Source organism: Hetaerina americana, unplaced genomic scaffold (genome assembly GCF_022747635.1).
Source record: "Hetaerina americana unplaced genomic scaffold, ioHetAmer1.1.p SCAF_2, whole genome shotgun sequence".
Lineage (NCBI taxonomy): Eukaryota > Metazoa > Arthropoda > Insecta > Odonata > Calopterygidae > Hetaerina > Hetaerina americana.
The window spans coordinates 97,862,973-97,880,113 of record NW_027286763.1 but is presented as its reverse complement, the minus strand read 5'-3'; the positions used below and the strand labels follow the sequence as shown (position 1 = coordinate 97,880,113).

Below are 17,141 nucleotides of genomic sequence, written 5' to 3'. Positions count from 1 at the left end.
TCCCCCCGGGACGTCAGCGCAGTGATGTTAGCTTGGCGAACCCTTTGAACCCGGTACTTCTTCCTTCGCTCCCGTTAATGACCACATGCTGCTTCAAGCCGTCCCGACCGGACACATTTGGTCGTTCATCGCGAGGTTCATTTTGTTTCCTTTTTTCAACGTTCATTATTCCTTTCAACCTTCTTGATCCTTCGAGTCCTCCATCTTCGTCCTTCCTCTCCCTAAGGATTTTTTATAGACCAAGTGTATATCGTATGCTTGTTATTCCCGCAGACTGATGTTTGGCACTCTTGACGACGAAAATGGAGAAAAATAGAACTCGTTTAGGTTTCTCTCGTTTCTCCCGTTTTCTCTCACACTACATGTGTCAGTGTGAGTACGGAGTGAAATTTTTGGACCGGAGTTCGTCTGGGGCGAAGAAATGAAGATAGCTGCCGTTCCTATTTAGTCACAGAAGCCATCAATTCCTGTACTCTAAAAAAATCTCCTCTTGTTCGGAAGAATTTTTTTATATCTCTTCTTAATGGAATAGAGTATTAAAGGAACGCCATTTCTGCAATTGAAGTCTGCGTATGTCTTTATTTTTGGCTATTAGGGAAATAAATATTCCTTATCAGTTCATTAAATATGAAACAAAATTGCCTATTGGTTTAAAAAATATTTTACCTGCATAGATATTCATATTACAAAGATTACTAAGATCATGGTTTATGTAATGCTAACGCCTAGCTAAGTTTGTGACTCTTGAAATGGAAGAAAGCTAGTTCATCATTCCATTTCTTTCAGTGAAATTGTGTTTTCTGTATGCTGCACCATTGGATCTCGGGCAAATCGCTTTTAAGGTGAAATCATCAATCGGTTCCTCACTCGCTCGCATCTCTTACTCTCTCTTAGATATTAGTAATCCTAATGAAAAGTAGGCATATATGCTAATATAAGCTCGAAATAACAGGTTCCTTTGAACCCAGAGTTCAAATTCAGCAGCGATTGTATAAAAGTAAACTGAATATTATTTTTGCATAGATAATATTCGTTCTTTGAAAGATAGTGAAGAAATTTCTCCCCACAAGATATTTCAGGGACGGAGGGAAAAACTATTGCTATATTGTCCGCGGGCATTTCTCTTTAGCATGAAAAATAATCGAGGAAGGCGTTAGCATGGAAAAGCTCTCGAATCTATCCTCGAGAATAATAATAACGAGAGGAGAAAAAATTATGAGGAAAAGAATGAGCGCCAAAATAATTCTCCAAATGCACGGAGGAAATCGACCAAGATTTGTGCGGCGACGATATGGGGCGAGGCATGTGTAAGGAAGTGCGGGGGGGGGGGTTGAGAGGTGTTCGGGAGACCCTCCCGGCAGATGAGCGGTGGGGTGTGGGGAAAAATAATACCATCCTCGTTTTATATTGGCGTCCTTTCGAGACCCAGCGCGGTGCAAGATTATAGGACGATAAGGCACGCCCAATGGGAGTTTCGCCCTCGCATATGTGCGGGAGAAACTCGAGATTTCTTCCCCCCCCCCTCCGCTCCGAAAATTGGCCACCCTCCTCCATCTCCATGTCTCCCCTCCCTCCACTCCTCCACCTACTCACCGCACAGTCGGTGCGGTTGCTTCTCGTCCCCTCACACCACCGTCCCCTTTTCTCTCCGCCGTCCAGTCCCCCCTCCCTCCTGTCCACCCGGTGGGGTGCCCCACCCTTCCTCTCCCCCCCCCCCTGTTCACATGGGCCAACCTAACCGAAATACTCCACGTGCCGGCGCGAACGTTTTGCCCCGCGGGCGATTCGGTCGGATAAGAGAGGAAAAATGAAGGGTGTGGATTGGGGTCGGAAAGGCTGGCGGTGGGGAAGAGATCTGCGAGAAGGGAGACGAAGCGATAAGGATGAAATACGCCGATCTAAACTGGAATAAAGGCGGGGATAATCTCATTAGAGGCAGTGGATAATTGGGCGAAACGAGCGGCTTGGTTGATTGTTGGCGGGGGATATTATTGGGAGGATGATGAGGGCTCGTTTGGTTTCCCCTCTAATTCATGCCATTTTTATTTACTCGTGAGATCAATTTCCGCAGTGGTCACGCTTGTGAGAGGCCATTCGCGGCTTGGTCCTTTCCGCCAGGGAAATAATGCCCCTTCTGCTAATGTATATAATTTACTTAGAGAATGTGTGTAATACACTTAGAGAATTCTAATCTTAATTATTTCCATCTTATCGTGCTACTGTGCTCTTGAGAATAAATATTTCGCGCATAGGAATGCTGTTCCCAAAATGGTGTTTAATTTCCATCGGGAGTTGGATAACATACGTCATCGGAGTAAGGGAGAAAGTTACCACTGTTTCAATGTCGTATACAGTTATTGCGTTAGTTAGGTTAATGTATCTTAACATGTGTCCATCCATTGGTCGAAATACAATGTGATTGTTTCCCAATGTGCCACAAATTCAGAACTGGACTTTTGTTTGTACAAGCATAAACGTCATGTCTTGAAGTGTCCTATGGTCAGATTCCGATGGGTTAAATTTTTCAGCACGCTCCGGTAATTCATACGCGACGAAGGATGGAACGCCCTTTGTCATCTCGGCCACCCGGGGGATGTGCCAGAAATGTTCTGGATGAGTTAGGTAGGAAGGCGTGGAGGAGGTTGAAAATGAACGGAGAACGTATGGGTCGGGCGGGGGCGTGAATCCCGGGACACGACTATACAGCGATCATCGCACAAACTCACACACGTACGCGAGCGACCGTGCGGTGACGTGCCTCCTCCCTGCCTTCATCGTGATCGCCACGACACCCTTTCTTTTTTCGCTCACCCCCCCCCCCCCCGCCCTCGGAAGTCGCCGCGCATACTGATGAGAAAGGCGGCAGCACTCGGCCGCTATATCTCGCAGGTATTCCGTTTCCCGAAACACTCAGACACCTCCGCCCGCCTGAAGGGGAGCCCACGAGGGGCACCACACCCACGCACAACTCATCGCCCCCCCCTCCCATCCCACTGTAGGTTACTCTCTCTCGAGTTTCGGGGGAGGAGACCCCTTACACATCTTCCGCATACATTTCATGGAGACAATGTGTTTTTTTTTAAGTCCTTGCGTCCAAAAGGAGTTTTTTTCGCTCTTTTGGAGTATTTTCGGATGGGAAGACTGAATTCCTTCACATGAAAATCTCGTTTTAAACTTTCGGAAAAAATTCTTGACACACGAATGATCTCTTGGAAACGAAAATATTATAAAGTCACATATTGTTTCAAAAAACGAAATACAAGCAGTCTCATAATGAATCTGAGGGAGTCTCGATGTATATTATCTCATTGAATGTCTCAAATACATTATAACGCGCGTTCATGCCTCTGACATAGAGTGATAAAGACCAAAGAACAGCCTAAACATGCCAGCGAGAGGAGAAAATGCAAACATTTTTCTCGGGAAACTGGTTGCTGGTTATTTGGTGCCACTAGAGATACAAAAATTATTCAAAGAGTGGAGAGGATAGGGGGACATTTATTCAATGTTTGGGTGTACAGCTATTATGGTCCACTGAATGATCCCTTCTCCTTAATCAAAGTTCGTGTTTCCCAAACGCAATATCCAGTGTGGGGATCGGATCCCCCTAAGGATCTGTCTCCAACGTTTGGTCATAATATTCTTTCTGCCTTTGCACATCTCCCTTATTAAAGAAATGAGGATCTCCTCTATTTCTTTACATTACTTCACTAAATTTTATCAACTGCTCCCTACCATATAACTTCAGTTGGCTTTTATTTTGAGAGGTACAGAAAAAAAAGAACGCTCCATGAGTCTCCCTACACGTGGCCAAATCACCCCCCTCCTCTACCCATTCCCATGTGGCCTATTCAAAACACCTCTTCCCACACCCCTCCTCCAACTTCCCTAGACCTCCCCCACTCTCTTCCTTCCCCGTATCTTCGCTCTCTCCTCCTCCTTTCACGCTCACCCCACCCACCCATTCCCGAAATCCCCTTCCCGAAAACACCGGCGAGTCCATAGCTGCCGCTGAGAGATGTGAAGATCCGGGTTTGGTGACCTATCCCCCCCTCCCTCACTCCATCTTTGCCTCTTACTCCTTCTCCCTCACCTCACTCACTCGCCCAAAAGTCCCTCCTCGCCTTTTGCACTGGCCCCGAGGGGAAGTACCCTCGCCTCCACCATACTCCTCTATTATCTGGTTCGGAAATTAACCAAGCGGCAGAAATTAATCCTTCCATGTTGAATTTTGTACCCGCGCTTTGTTTTTACAAACTGCTGCAACACCCCACAAAGGTTGACCATGCCCACAGATTTGACCGCTCTATTCATGTCTAATTTTAATTTTGTGTTCTCTATAGTATGGAATCTACGTTAAGTATTATTCCAGAGCTCGATTATAAAGCGTTGAACTCAGCGAATCTGAATCTTTTGTGTGAAAGGAGTCGTTTATACGGTTGTCGGGAATATTTCTTGAAGATTTCATTATTTAGTGTCTAACGATTTGGTATAATTCAAACTCTTCCCCTAGAGAGATAGTCATTTTTAATTTAGTCCCGTTCATCCTTCGAGTGGATGTTATTCGCCAGTGCCTACTCACCCGAAATTATCGTAACAGTTTAATTTTCAGAGTTCATGCGAGTTCCAAGCAATGGTGGCGTTGCAGCCCCCTTCGTCCGCCAGCTCATCTCCACTTCTCGTTGTAACTCGCTGCATATTTTACAAGCTGTACAGGAACGAAATAGCAACGAAACGTAAATTTCCCGAGGTTGCCGGCCGAAGTCAGTGACTCCCGAGAATCTTGTGCGCAATTCTAACTCGTTCTTGTTATTTTCGTGCGGTTCTAAATGTTAACGAGTGATAAACCGCCCATCACAATTTCTTTCATTGTAAATATAGCTGCAGTCACCAGGTTGAATCCGTGGGCTCTCCAAAGGAATTGGACACTGTTCTAGACACATTTTCTTGTATTGGGCTGCTTGCGGATTCCACGTCGGGATTTTATATTGTTGCCTGACTCTGACGCTTTTCCTCTGCAGCTAGTGTCGTAAATATTTCAGCGTAAACTGGTTTCCGTGCTAAAAGCGACAAGTTTTTAAAATCCCCGAAAGCGATTAACGTTGGCCGTTCATCAGGAAAATATGTGTAGCATCCCAAGCACGGTATTTACTGTTTGGAGGACAGGGTGACGTGGACATGGGTGAGTGGTATTACCGAAAAAAGAAATTTTATTTTTGGAATTTCCACTCCGTCATTCACTTACCTGAGCTAATTAAATACGTTGTGGTTATGCTTCAAAAAAACCTATTTTCACATAATTATTTTTTTCATTCACCGAATGAGTTAAAGGAGAATGTTTCCCGATATTAATTTAAATCTTTCAGTTCTTCATTCACGGGAATGCCAGCGGTATTCCTGTCTTAAATTAAAGTATGCCTGGATGGCTGAATATTTCATGAACACTTTTTAAACGGTAAAATATTCGTAATTGTAAATATTTGGTAAAATTTACTACTCTTTCTTAGATTGTACCAATCGTATAAACGATATCTATCTTTTCCTTAATAACTATTGACTCAGAAATTCGTTCAGTTGTTCCTTGGGTTTTTTTTCTCTTCCTTCTCACAATTTCTCTTTTCCTATCCCTCGAAGTGGTTATGGCCAATCTGTCTTCATTTTAACTTCTTCCCCATTCAGATCCAAGCACAAAGCCAGGAATGCATTGCAGATGGCACCGTGGATAGCATAAGGGAACGAGGAGATTGGGCTGAAAGTTCAATCAGAGAAAAATAGCGAGGGGGTAAATACTTGTTAAGACTTGTAAAAGCTGAGGGTTTAAGGGGTACCGAAATCTTTTCTTGACCTCTTTCGTTTACGCCAACTAACCTTTTCGCCATGTTGCTCGTAAACGTTTTAATGTTACTGCTTCTCCTTTCCCCTCCGTAACTTCTTGCCCAAATTTTCTTGATCTTTGTTATCTCTTTGGTCATTATCTCTCACCCCCTCTTGTAAGCCCCGCAAGACCTTTCAACTTTCCTCCTCTCCTTTATCCCAAGCCGTCTCCCTTCCTCGTATGGCTCTCCAATTTGCGATTATTTGCCATTCCGCCATACTGCGGTCCTTCTCTTCTGCTCTCTTCTCTTTACCCCCCCCCCTGCTCAAACCCTAAACAATGATCTTCCTCATCCCCTCCCTCTCCGCGCCTTCCCCCTTATTTATACACAGTCCATTCCCTCTGTTCCCTGGTCGCCCGTCCCTATTTCTCTCCATCTCTCATGAGTCTCCCTCTTCCAAACCCGATGGCCTGGCCGACACATAATTACCCTTCTTGCTCACAAGGTCCCTGTTTCCGACTCTCATTGCATGCTTCCCGAACCCAGAGGTAAAATAATATCTCCGGCTCCCTCCGTTTTTACCCGTATTCTCCTCCCCCCCCCCCCTCGCCTGGTTCCCAACGGACGACGACTCGGAAAGATACGCCGACTCCATTCAAAATCATTTTCCGTCCATTAACTTAAAACACTGTGCGTGTTAGGGTAAGCTCTCCTGCAGTTAACCGTCCACGTGTTGCCCGTGTTTCTTCATTTGTAACCGCTACAAATTAGCATCCTTCGTTTACCTTGATCCTTACCCGTTTCTGGTTTCGCCGAATGGATTGCTTTAATTAACCACATCCCCAGTGAATCAGAGGATGACTTCTGAAAATGTTGCGTGCCCAGCAGGAATCGGTGATCGATTCTAATGGCTTAGGTCCCATGTGGTTTTTATTGGTCGTCCCCAGTCTGGGCAGAAAAATTAATTCCAAATGGTTAAACCATGTCGAAAAGGAAAATATAACTAAATGTATATTAACACTAATAGTTCCTGTGAGGAATATAAAAATTGTGAGATATCTATTGTTTTCCCTTGTGTTCAACATTTAACCCAGAGGTGAGAAATTAGTCACTATCTTTTTTTTACATCAGAGCTGTGTATGAGACTAATTATTTACATAGATATTAAATTATAAAACTAAAATTTTCTTCGACAGATATGAGACTGACATGATACTTTATAGGAAAATCGATTGCTCTTCATGAATAAATACTTAACATAATAATAATAGAAACGAAAAATAAATTGCAATACACAAACTTTTACATTGTTTACAAGCAATTTGAAGGTAACATTAGACGCGGTTCTCACATGGAAAAAAAATCGGGAAACCATTTGCTTCAAAACAGTGTAACTGTTTGGTAGATCTCTAGTCCATAAGAATATTGTCCATTATCGTCCATCTTTAGCGAGACTCCTTTTAGTGTATAGTTGCTGCTCGAACGCACATTAAATAGCCAAGTACAAATATTTCCCGTTGTCAATCCAAACCATGATTATTTCGTTATATCCTGCGCCAATTGATTCAAAGGATAATAGTTTTGGTGATCTCTTAGTCTCAGCCCTTGAAGGAGAGGTCAACTCCCCCGATCGATGGAATGTGGAGCTACGGCTCTTCCCTCGAGGAGTGAAGCAGAATTTGCCGACTTCTTCCATCCGATGTGATTTACCCAAGGCAATGGCATTTAACACCTTCCTCCAATGGCGCCTTGAATGTATCCGAATCGCTTCGTAAAGTAACCCCAAAAAGGAGGAAGGGAATATATGTGACAGCAGAACAGATTTAATTTTGTCTTTCAAGAGAGCGAACACTTTTGGGAAAAGAAAATGTTTCCTGCCTCTTGTGAATTCCTGTGAATCGTGCGCATGGTGTTTTATTGTAATTCTTCGGCCGATTCTCTTTTATCTCTTTTCTTCCTCACCCAAAATGAAAACTTCATGTCCTTTCTTCGGCCAAAAGCAAGAATTCTGGGGTGCCCTCTTGCTCTCTCTCTATCTCACACTCAGTTTTTGTTGTGGAATACCCTTTGTTCTCCACAATCTTGACCCCTGCAGTTTCTATTAAAAAATTCTTTTCTTTTTCTTTCTACTTTATTTTTTCCTGCCGTCAACGTCGGCTTCTCCATTCAAAATACGCGCTTGGAAAGTTGGAAGCTCGCCATTTCTTCAGAGTTGTCATCTTGTTCTTTTCCAACTGTAAAATGAATTAGTTTTTCTTCAAAATCATCCATAAATCTTAGTTCATTTCAAAGAAACTGTTTGTATTACGTGCATTTCTTTGGTAAAATAGAGTGATGAGTTTTTGCATGTACCCTATACCTGCTGGAAATGCTCTATGGAGATAATAGGGACTCACTGAATGAGCCTGCCACGAAAAGAGTTATATTTAAGCATTTGAAAGATTCAAGTCAGTATGAGTAGAATTGAAATAAACTCATATCGCTTCAAAGTGGGAATTGTGGGGATGGAGATATGTTTCCAGTTCCTAAATTATAATATATGAGTATTAATGTAATTACACACATACGCATGTGTGTGTTTGCCCTGGACTACCGCGACCCACACACATATATATTCATACATAAATTTATATATACATACATATCATATTTATTGGTATATATTCTGGAAATCACTTGTTTAATATTTCTAAATGTTCTATTCTCCCAATCAATGTTACCGAGTCTTTCCGTGAAATGTGAATGAATAAGAATGCCCAAAAACTGCTCGAGAACTGGTCACAAGAAATTTCAGGAAAATGAGCATTCGTGACCAGAAAGTCACCTCCCTCTTACAAGCGAAAGCTAAGAGTAAAGGGGCGTTAAAAATTTTTACGAGCCATACGTCTTTTTATGTCGTTTTTTTCTCTTGAAGGAGATCCATTTGAACAGCTTAAGGGAGAAGAAATAGCCCTCCTCAACTAAGGCAAGGAAAAAGGGTAACACGATACTCGCAAGCACTTAAAAAGCATCCGTTTACTCTTCTGCCCGGGCGCAAATAATGTTGAAAAATAAAATAAAAGATACACGCAGGAAGGAGAACTCATCCTTCTCTGAGACACCTAAGACCTTTCTTTTTTCTCCTTTAAATTCACTCTCGGGCTAATTCACGCCGCTCTTCCCCGCATCTTCGGCCCGTTAAAAACCTTAGAAGAAACAACCGCCTCGTGTACTATCGGGTTCTATTTTATATTTTTTACCCCTGGACCTCACCCGAAAGAATCCGTCCTACTCTGGGGATCCTCTGGTTTCTTCTCCATTAATTCGAAAATCCCTCTCCTCCTCCCGTCTCCCCACCCACCGCGCCATCCCCGCCCGCCCCCGTTTCCCATACCTTTACATTGCCTCATGCCCAGCACCGTTCTTCCTTTTCCATTTCCTCCTCTCTCGCTCAGACAAATGCCCATGGCCGACGCGGGGTCGCCTCGCCCCCCGCCCAGCCCTCCTCTCCCTCATCCCTCCAATTCCTCCCCTATGCATACCCCACGTGCTCTCCCTCCTCCGCGTCGGCTTGGGAGTGGCCCTGTTGACCCTAAGCTCACCGAGAGGTCTTCCACTCCCTCCACGCCTCCTCCCGTTCCTGCTTGACCCCACCTCTGCCCCGCGTAACCTCCAAACACCATACCATTCTCGTCCTCCCATTTGCTCTCTCCCTCTCTCTCTTCCGAGAGGGTGGGAGGGGAGATAGGGAGTTAGTGGTCTCCACGATTCGCGTCACTATCCTTCGTCTTCTACCCACCCCCATCCACAAACTCTCTCACACACTCACACACGCATGCCCTACCGTCTCCGTAATTTCTTCGATTCCATCATCTCCCAACTCTTCTCCCCCCCTCCCCCAATCTTCTATTACATACCAGCGCCGTCCTCGCCGTCCGCGCTCAATCATCCCGCTATCACACGCCCGACTCTTCTCTCCTCCCTACATGGCCCCACTCCACCCACTGGCCTCGCCCATACTGCTTACCTCTTTGCTTCTCTCCTCGTCTCTCCTCTTCGTTTCCGCCTTTCTCATCTTCTTTCACCCTCCCGTCTCCTCCCACTCACACTCCCCGTTTCGTGCCACATTCGTTCCAGCTAGTCTTGTAGGCGCGCGTCTCCTAAGAGTCCGTCTTCCTACCTCCTCCTCCTCGCAAACTGTCCCCTTTCAAAAAAAACATGGTTCTGTCTTTCCGTAAGACAAAGAGATATAATCTAATGGGAATGGAAATGCTCGCGAGTTGGATTTTCGCGGGGGAAAGGTTGCAGCATAATGGGGCTGGTTAAATAAATTAGCACGCACCCTATGAAAAATTTCCCCAGAGGCGATCTGTTGCAAGATCCTGCACTGCACCAAACGATATATATTCTCAGCTACCTAAAAGCCTTGCTCCGCTCTCTCCGAGGATCTCAGAAAGCGCCAAAAGTCCACCCAAGAGCCGTGGTTCTCTCTAAAATTACGTTTACCCTCTGTCAATACAGTCTTTCCAATGTTCACCTCAATTGATTCACTCAGTGCAAGTTTGCGGAGCTGTTGCTCTTGTTTTGAAAACCAGAATACTTCCATATGCTCACGAGAAAATCAACCATTTCAAAAAACTTCTCCGATACCTTGTTCTACAAGTTGGCCATAAAAAAATAGAGCTTCATTTTAATTGGGTGAGAAAATTGTATACCTTACCATTTCGTTGAAAGAGAAAACTTGAACTGTTAAAAGATTTCATTTTACAATGATGGTGCTCAAACTAATACTGGGTGTAGGTGGAGATGGTATCGTCGTATGTTACAAATCTCCCGCCACAACTTGGTTCATTGCTTTCCTCTTGGCTCAATCATCGCACTCCGAGTGGAACAGTGGGCGGCGTGGTACTAAATCGCATCATAAAAATCACCTGCGCACTGGGTAACAATTAGTTTGTGAATTGCGCCCTCCTCATTTTGGCAGCCGCTTTCGCACGTCATTATTCTCAAATTATCTCGACAGTACTTTTGTGAATGAACATTTCTACGCCCGGTGACGCGCTGAAAAAATCGAAGATATCAGTTGCTCCGTTGGTGTTTCCCAGCTTAGCGAAACGTTTTTACGATCGATGGTACACCCTTTAATTCAGTGCGGGCCTTTGGTTAAGTGCTTTGAAATATACACCTAAGGCCTGAGAGTATCCCTCTCTTCCGAAAAATATTTCTTTCCAGTCCCTCCCTCATTTCCATTCAGTTTTCTGCGGAACTCCCTAAAATTTACACCCTGCGGACTCTTCTTACCCTTTTTCTTCGTTTTCCCCATCTATCTTTTTGTAACGCCTCCTCATTTCTATTCGCTGCATTTTTCCAGTTGACCCGCTATTCGTTTATGGAATCCATACCAGGTTATTATTTGGTGAAGTTAAGGGTTATGGAGAGTGGATGTTTATAGTGCGCGTTTATGTTCTCCCCGCCAGTTTTCTCACTCACATCCCACCTTCCTGAGGGACTCCGTGTGTCAAGAGACCATTTAAACTCTCTTCTTAACGGTCGCTTCGTCATTTTCGTTTCTTCCTCCTTATTTAGCTATTTTACCTTCCCTCATTAAAAGTGGGCGTCGTATTTTTTTGGGTTAAAAAGGATAGATGGGTTGCTTCTTCTTACCAAGTCTTTAGTGTTTTGAGATGTCGAACGTGTGATTGTGTAACTTGTCAGTGTATTAAGGTACTTTAATTTAAATTTCAGATGCTATTAGGCATAAGCCAAACAATGATTTAAAAAAACGAGATGTGTGGGTGGACTTCATACAAGGTGCGGAGATTTGAGGGATGGAAAAGGGGATTCGAGACTTTATGGTTTAATCATATTCAAGTCGGTCAAATAAATTTAAATATTAGTAAAAAAGAGCTTATTTTATCATCAATCATGACTGAATGATAAAAAAAGTTTTTAGAAGGAGATTGTAGCCTAGAAAGTTAAGTTCACTTATTGATGTCAATTGATGATGAATCCAATTGAAATAATACGTAATTATTCAAATATGTCCCATAATACAATTTCAACGCTCAGAATAGTGTAAGCAAGATGAAAGGGTAACTTTTAATGAATGTTCAAATGTCATAGGCGAGCTAATTACACCTTTCCCCACCACTAGAATCCACTCGTTGATGAACTCTCAAGATATCGACTGCGGGTAAACCGAATGGTCTTGCCGACCACGGCTGGAAATCCGTACTTTTCATCAGCTTTGCCGCCTTGCAAACTGCGGGCAGGGCGAAGGGGTGGTGGCAGACCAGTTTTTCTCAAATTGGGGCTTGGGTATTTTTTCCGGGCTGAAGAGAAAGAAACGGACAGAAAGCGTGTGTACGTGTGACGTGAGCTCGAATTACCTTTCGGGAACATATCTCCAGACTTGCAATGAGGGAACGGGGGTTGAGTTTAGGAGGGGTACCGCCCACAGCGGAGACCTCGGACCCACGCCATGGACGAGGAAAGAAGGGAAACATAAACACATTAACTCCACCATCGAGGAGAAAAGGAACCAGCTCATCCACCATTTAATTTTCGACACCAACAAGCGGGAGCCGAATTAGCTTAAGAGTCAACATTTCCCAAAACCGCTCTTTCTTGGGTCTTTCTCTTCACCACTCTCCTCCTATGTACTTTTTTTGAAAGACCACTCCGCTATTCCTTCCGCATTATTTATCCTGTTTCCCAATATCTCTACTTTCGAAGAAAACATGAACCAGGTTCGGCTGACGTTGCTAATGAGAAGCAAGTGCCCGAAGATCAGAGGAGACTCGGGAAATAAATCCATTTCCAATGCGATCAAGTGTTCGACAACCTGAGTGGTCAGTTTTTCTAAGCAGATAGAATTGATATTGAGAGATATACATTGTCTAAGTTTATTTTCTTCCAACCGCGCTACTTAAATATTAAATTTTATGTGCTTATATTCTTCTTAGCTTATAGCTTGCATGGCTAAAATCAAATAAAAAAAGAAATCAAAGTCAAGAGTGTATATATTAATGATTAGGGTAGCATGCCTACTTGCGGTCATAGAATTTTCATGTGAAGGACGATACGGCATTGAGTATCTGGGATTTAATATTTGAGTCCCAAGCCGTAAGCATAGCAAAGTTGTGAAACATTCGACGGAAACTGCTTTGCTCTAAGTTTTCCTACCTAAATACTGAACGACATCTTTTTTCGAATCGCAAAAATATTTTGTCTGGGGTCTATGAATTAAAGATCCAAGCAATATTCCAATTCGCCAATATTCCAGGGATAATATTTTTTACTGAGCATGTGTCGGCGATATATTCCTGACTGTTGGAAAATTCAGTACGTTTTTGAGGGGGAACATCTTGAATTGCTCTCATAAATAAAATATCCGTCCCCCAATTTCTACTTATCTCTTACCCTCTTCCGTTTCATCTCCATCCTCCAGATAGACGCCTGCTACTTACCACATAATCTGCGTCTCCACTGAGATCCCCTCGCTGCCAAAATAAAGTGAAAACAAATTATTCTTGCACTCCCTGTACCTCTCCCCCAACCAGGAAAGTTTAGTAGGCTTCTTAACACCTAGCTTCCTCCTCTTCCGACCCCCAACTCCCACTCATTCCAACGTTTTCCATACACTCCCTCCATTCAACCACCTCTCCTCTCCCAGTTGTGACCCCTCAACCTCTCTCTCCTTATCTCCCTCACTTTTTTCTTTCTCGCTAAACTCCTTTCCCCACGGACCGCACCCTTTGAGTTGGAGGGGGGAGGAGAAGGGGAGGGGATTCATCCTAACCATGTATCTTCCGTGGGTGGCCCATTCTACCACGCTCCTCCTTTACCGCTCGCCCGTGCCTCTTTACCCAACGCGGCCCTCGAGTCTGGGGAGGGAGTTGCGGGAGGCAAGGGGGGGGGGTGGGAGGACGCGTGACCTCTTACACAAAACGCCCATTTAGAGACGCTTTACTAAATCTGAATAGGGTGCCATCACTCCTGTCTATTCCGCGCCCGCCCACGCAATCCAGACTCCGCTCCGCCCATTCCGGGACGTCCCTCTCCACCCTCCCGTTGCTCGCCTTTTCTCCCGCTCTCTCCTCCCTTATTCCTCCCTTTCCCTCTCTCTCTCTTCTTTTCTGTCTTCCTATCTCTTCCGGCAGCGGTCGCCTCCACCCACTCGCACTCTCTATCCCCTTCCATTCCACCGTTCGAGTCTCCTCCACGCACTCTCAGCGACGCCCCGACTTGCCGTACTCGCGTGGGTTTGGCGCGGAGATAAGCAGAAATGTTCCAGTTTTTTTTCTTTTCCGTTTCCCCGAAGTACAGTCTCGTCTCTTTGGTGGATGCGGGGCACGACTTGAGAGCAGCCGCGGAGTTACCCGTGCACAAAAATGCCTCACGCTTCCCCTGGTCCCCGTCATCTTCCGCGCGCGACATGTGGTGCTCCTAGTGTGCGTCAGATTTTTCATCCTGTTTCGGCTGTTATGACATTCTGTTTGAAGTCACTCAAGTTTTTTTTTGTGCCGTGCGCTTTCTTGCAGCTTGGCTAAGCTAAGTCCTCATAAGAATCCGCTATATTTCACTCCCGGCCATTATAATTAAGAAGTCTTTCGCCGTTAACGTTTTAAAAAAATCTCGATGTCAACCTTTAAACTGCAGTAGTAAACTTTAAGCTTGGCCTTCACAAGCTAAATCCTTTTTTCCAAGGAAAAATTCAGATCCACAGTTCCACAACCCGATGGTCCTTTTCCTTGGGCCGCCTGTGGTTTCCCAGGAAGTTCTGGTTTCCGGAAAATCTTGGAAAAAGCTGAGGATACCCAGAGGCGTCACGCGGAATCAAACTCGGGTCCTCCAGTAACTAGCACGCTATCCATCCTAGTTACTTTCCCGCAGTTTAGTTAGTATCCCAGGTTACTAACATGTCCTCTCTCAAAGGCAAATAATGTTCCCATAAACATAAAAGTTTAAGGCCAGCCGGACAAAATTTGGTCAACCCTTAAATTTTTATTGAACTATTCGCTCCTATTCAATCACAAATAAAGACTATTTCCCTGAAATTGAAATAAAATTTAAAATACTTCGCCTTTCCACATAAACCACTTTTATTACTACCTAGGTTTCGTTATGGTATAACATCATCAGGTAAAAATACAAGTCAAACACAGTATATATAGTTCTGGACGGAGTGGAAGAGGAGGGAGGTAGGAAAGCAAGGATTGGTTGAGGTAGGAAGAGGGGGCGGAGGAGGAATGGTAACAAAGACTGTAACCGGATTTACATAGGCCAGACGGGAAGGAGAATTGAGACGAGAATAAAGGAGCACCGAGCATGCTTTAGAAAAAACATCTCCACGTCACTCTTCGCCAAACATCTGAGAGACTGTGGTCACAGCAATGATTTCATCCCCGAAATCCTACACTTTGAGAAGAAAGGCCACCGCCTCGATGTACTGGAGCAGTTAGAAATACTTCAGCACATGGATTACGGGGGAGAGGTTTTGACCAACGAATTTCTTTACCCTTCGCGTTCCCCGTTATTGTATTTTCCTCGCCCATCTGCCAATTAAACTGACACCAAGCTAAACTTTTTCAACTATGAATTAACTCCTCCCAGCCTGCTACATAATCACCTAATTACCCAGTGCCGTTCGCAATACCCATTCCCCCACTCATCTGCCAACTAATCGACGCCAAGAAAATGAATATATAATTTTTTTTTCCTCTCCAACAATATTTGTATAATTAATTTTTTTTTCTCTCTCAACAATGTATTTTTCAACAATGTATGTTTCTGTTATTCTATAGTTTCAACAATGTATTAATTCCCTCTCCCAGCCTGCTAATTTTTCAATGTTACCATTCCTCCTCCTCCTCCGCCCCCTCTTCCTACCTCAACCAATCCTTGCTTTCCTACCTCCCTCCTCTTCCACTCCGTCCAGAACTATATATACTGTGTTTGACTTGTATTTTTACCTGATGATGTTATACCATAACGAAACCTAGGTAGTAATAAAAGTGGTTTTTGTGGAAAGGCGAAGTATTTTAAATTTTATTTCAATATGAAGAATTTCCACCAAGTGACTCCAGAAACTGTTTCATTTACTATTTCCCTGATTACGTAGACGGATTTTAGCGCAGGTTTTGAATCTAGGTAGTAAGGGCCTCTTTGAATTGGGTGAAATACTCCGCAATTGTCTTTATTATGGTTTTCTAAGATTTAATTACTGATTGCCTTGATATAAAAAACGTATTGTTTTGAACTAACACTTTTTAAAGTGTACTCGCAAGTCTTAAGAGGTGCTATGTTAATTAAACACAGGAAACTAGAACATAGTTGGACTAATTGTGCTTTGTTGTTTCTCCGGCAAATTATACGGAATTATTTTTATCTGAAGATGAAAACTTTAATGGTAATTGTTATTTACGGAATCTGCGTGTTTATCAGACCAATAATCGCTCAAGGGTAAATAAATATATCGACGAATGATTATTCGTACCTCTTCTCTCTCCTTTCATAAACTTACTGCATACTCTGTAGCTCTATACTTACTCACTGCCACCGTTTGCCGCTGATCGAACAGTTTCACTCCCTCCGCCCATGAATCCAACCCTACTCATTTTAATGTCCAATGCCCACCATACTTGACCGATTGCCCTACATCCCTCCGCCTCTATCACTTTTTCTCCACTGTCATATCCCTATATCCAACAAATGAACACATTCTCAGTAGATATTCCCTGATGTTGAGGCCTTCCCGTATCTACTCCATCGCCTGGCAAACTTCTTTTCATTGACCACCCACACGCGGAATTATTTAATAGGTATTTCTCGGCAGGCATTAAGGAAAAGAGCCACTTTGTCCTTTAATTCTGCAATAAAATCGATTTAACTGGTGTATTGAAGCTTTCCCGGTACTCGAAATGGTGTGCACCGCTCCTTCCCGGTTGAAAAAAATACTCCTCAAACGATTACACTGGTTCGATTTTTCCTTCTATTAAGAGCCGATATGTCCGACCACATTTTGTCAGGTTGCAATGGCGAGTAACTTTGAAAAATACCCTCTACCCTCATTGTTGTCACAATTTATTGGCTCGTCATGTTGGTATCAAATATGGGGCATAAGAGAATAAACTCGTAATATTTTTACAATTGCTACCGGCAGCTGAGAAGTGATCATTTTATCCGTGTTTGATGAACGACCTAATTTGCAGGGACGAACGTTGAGGCCATTGTAAAACCGAGTTTTTTTATACACGCTTGTATTTTTCATACCCTTATTTTGTATATCCATTGATTTCGCTGCACTCAAGCGTCGATAACGACATTCCACCGTGTTATTTACGA

General features: G+C 43.7%; 1 protein-coding gene across 1 annotated transcript in view; it reads left to right on the top strand.

Annotated features, from left to right (window-relative positions):
* LOC139688183 (Krueppel-like factor 6) overlaps positions 1-17,141 on the top strand; it is a 354,621-nt gene that overhangs the window by 326,184 nt on the left and 11,296 nt on the right. The gene's annotated exons all lie outside the window — the stretch shown is intronic.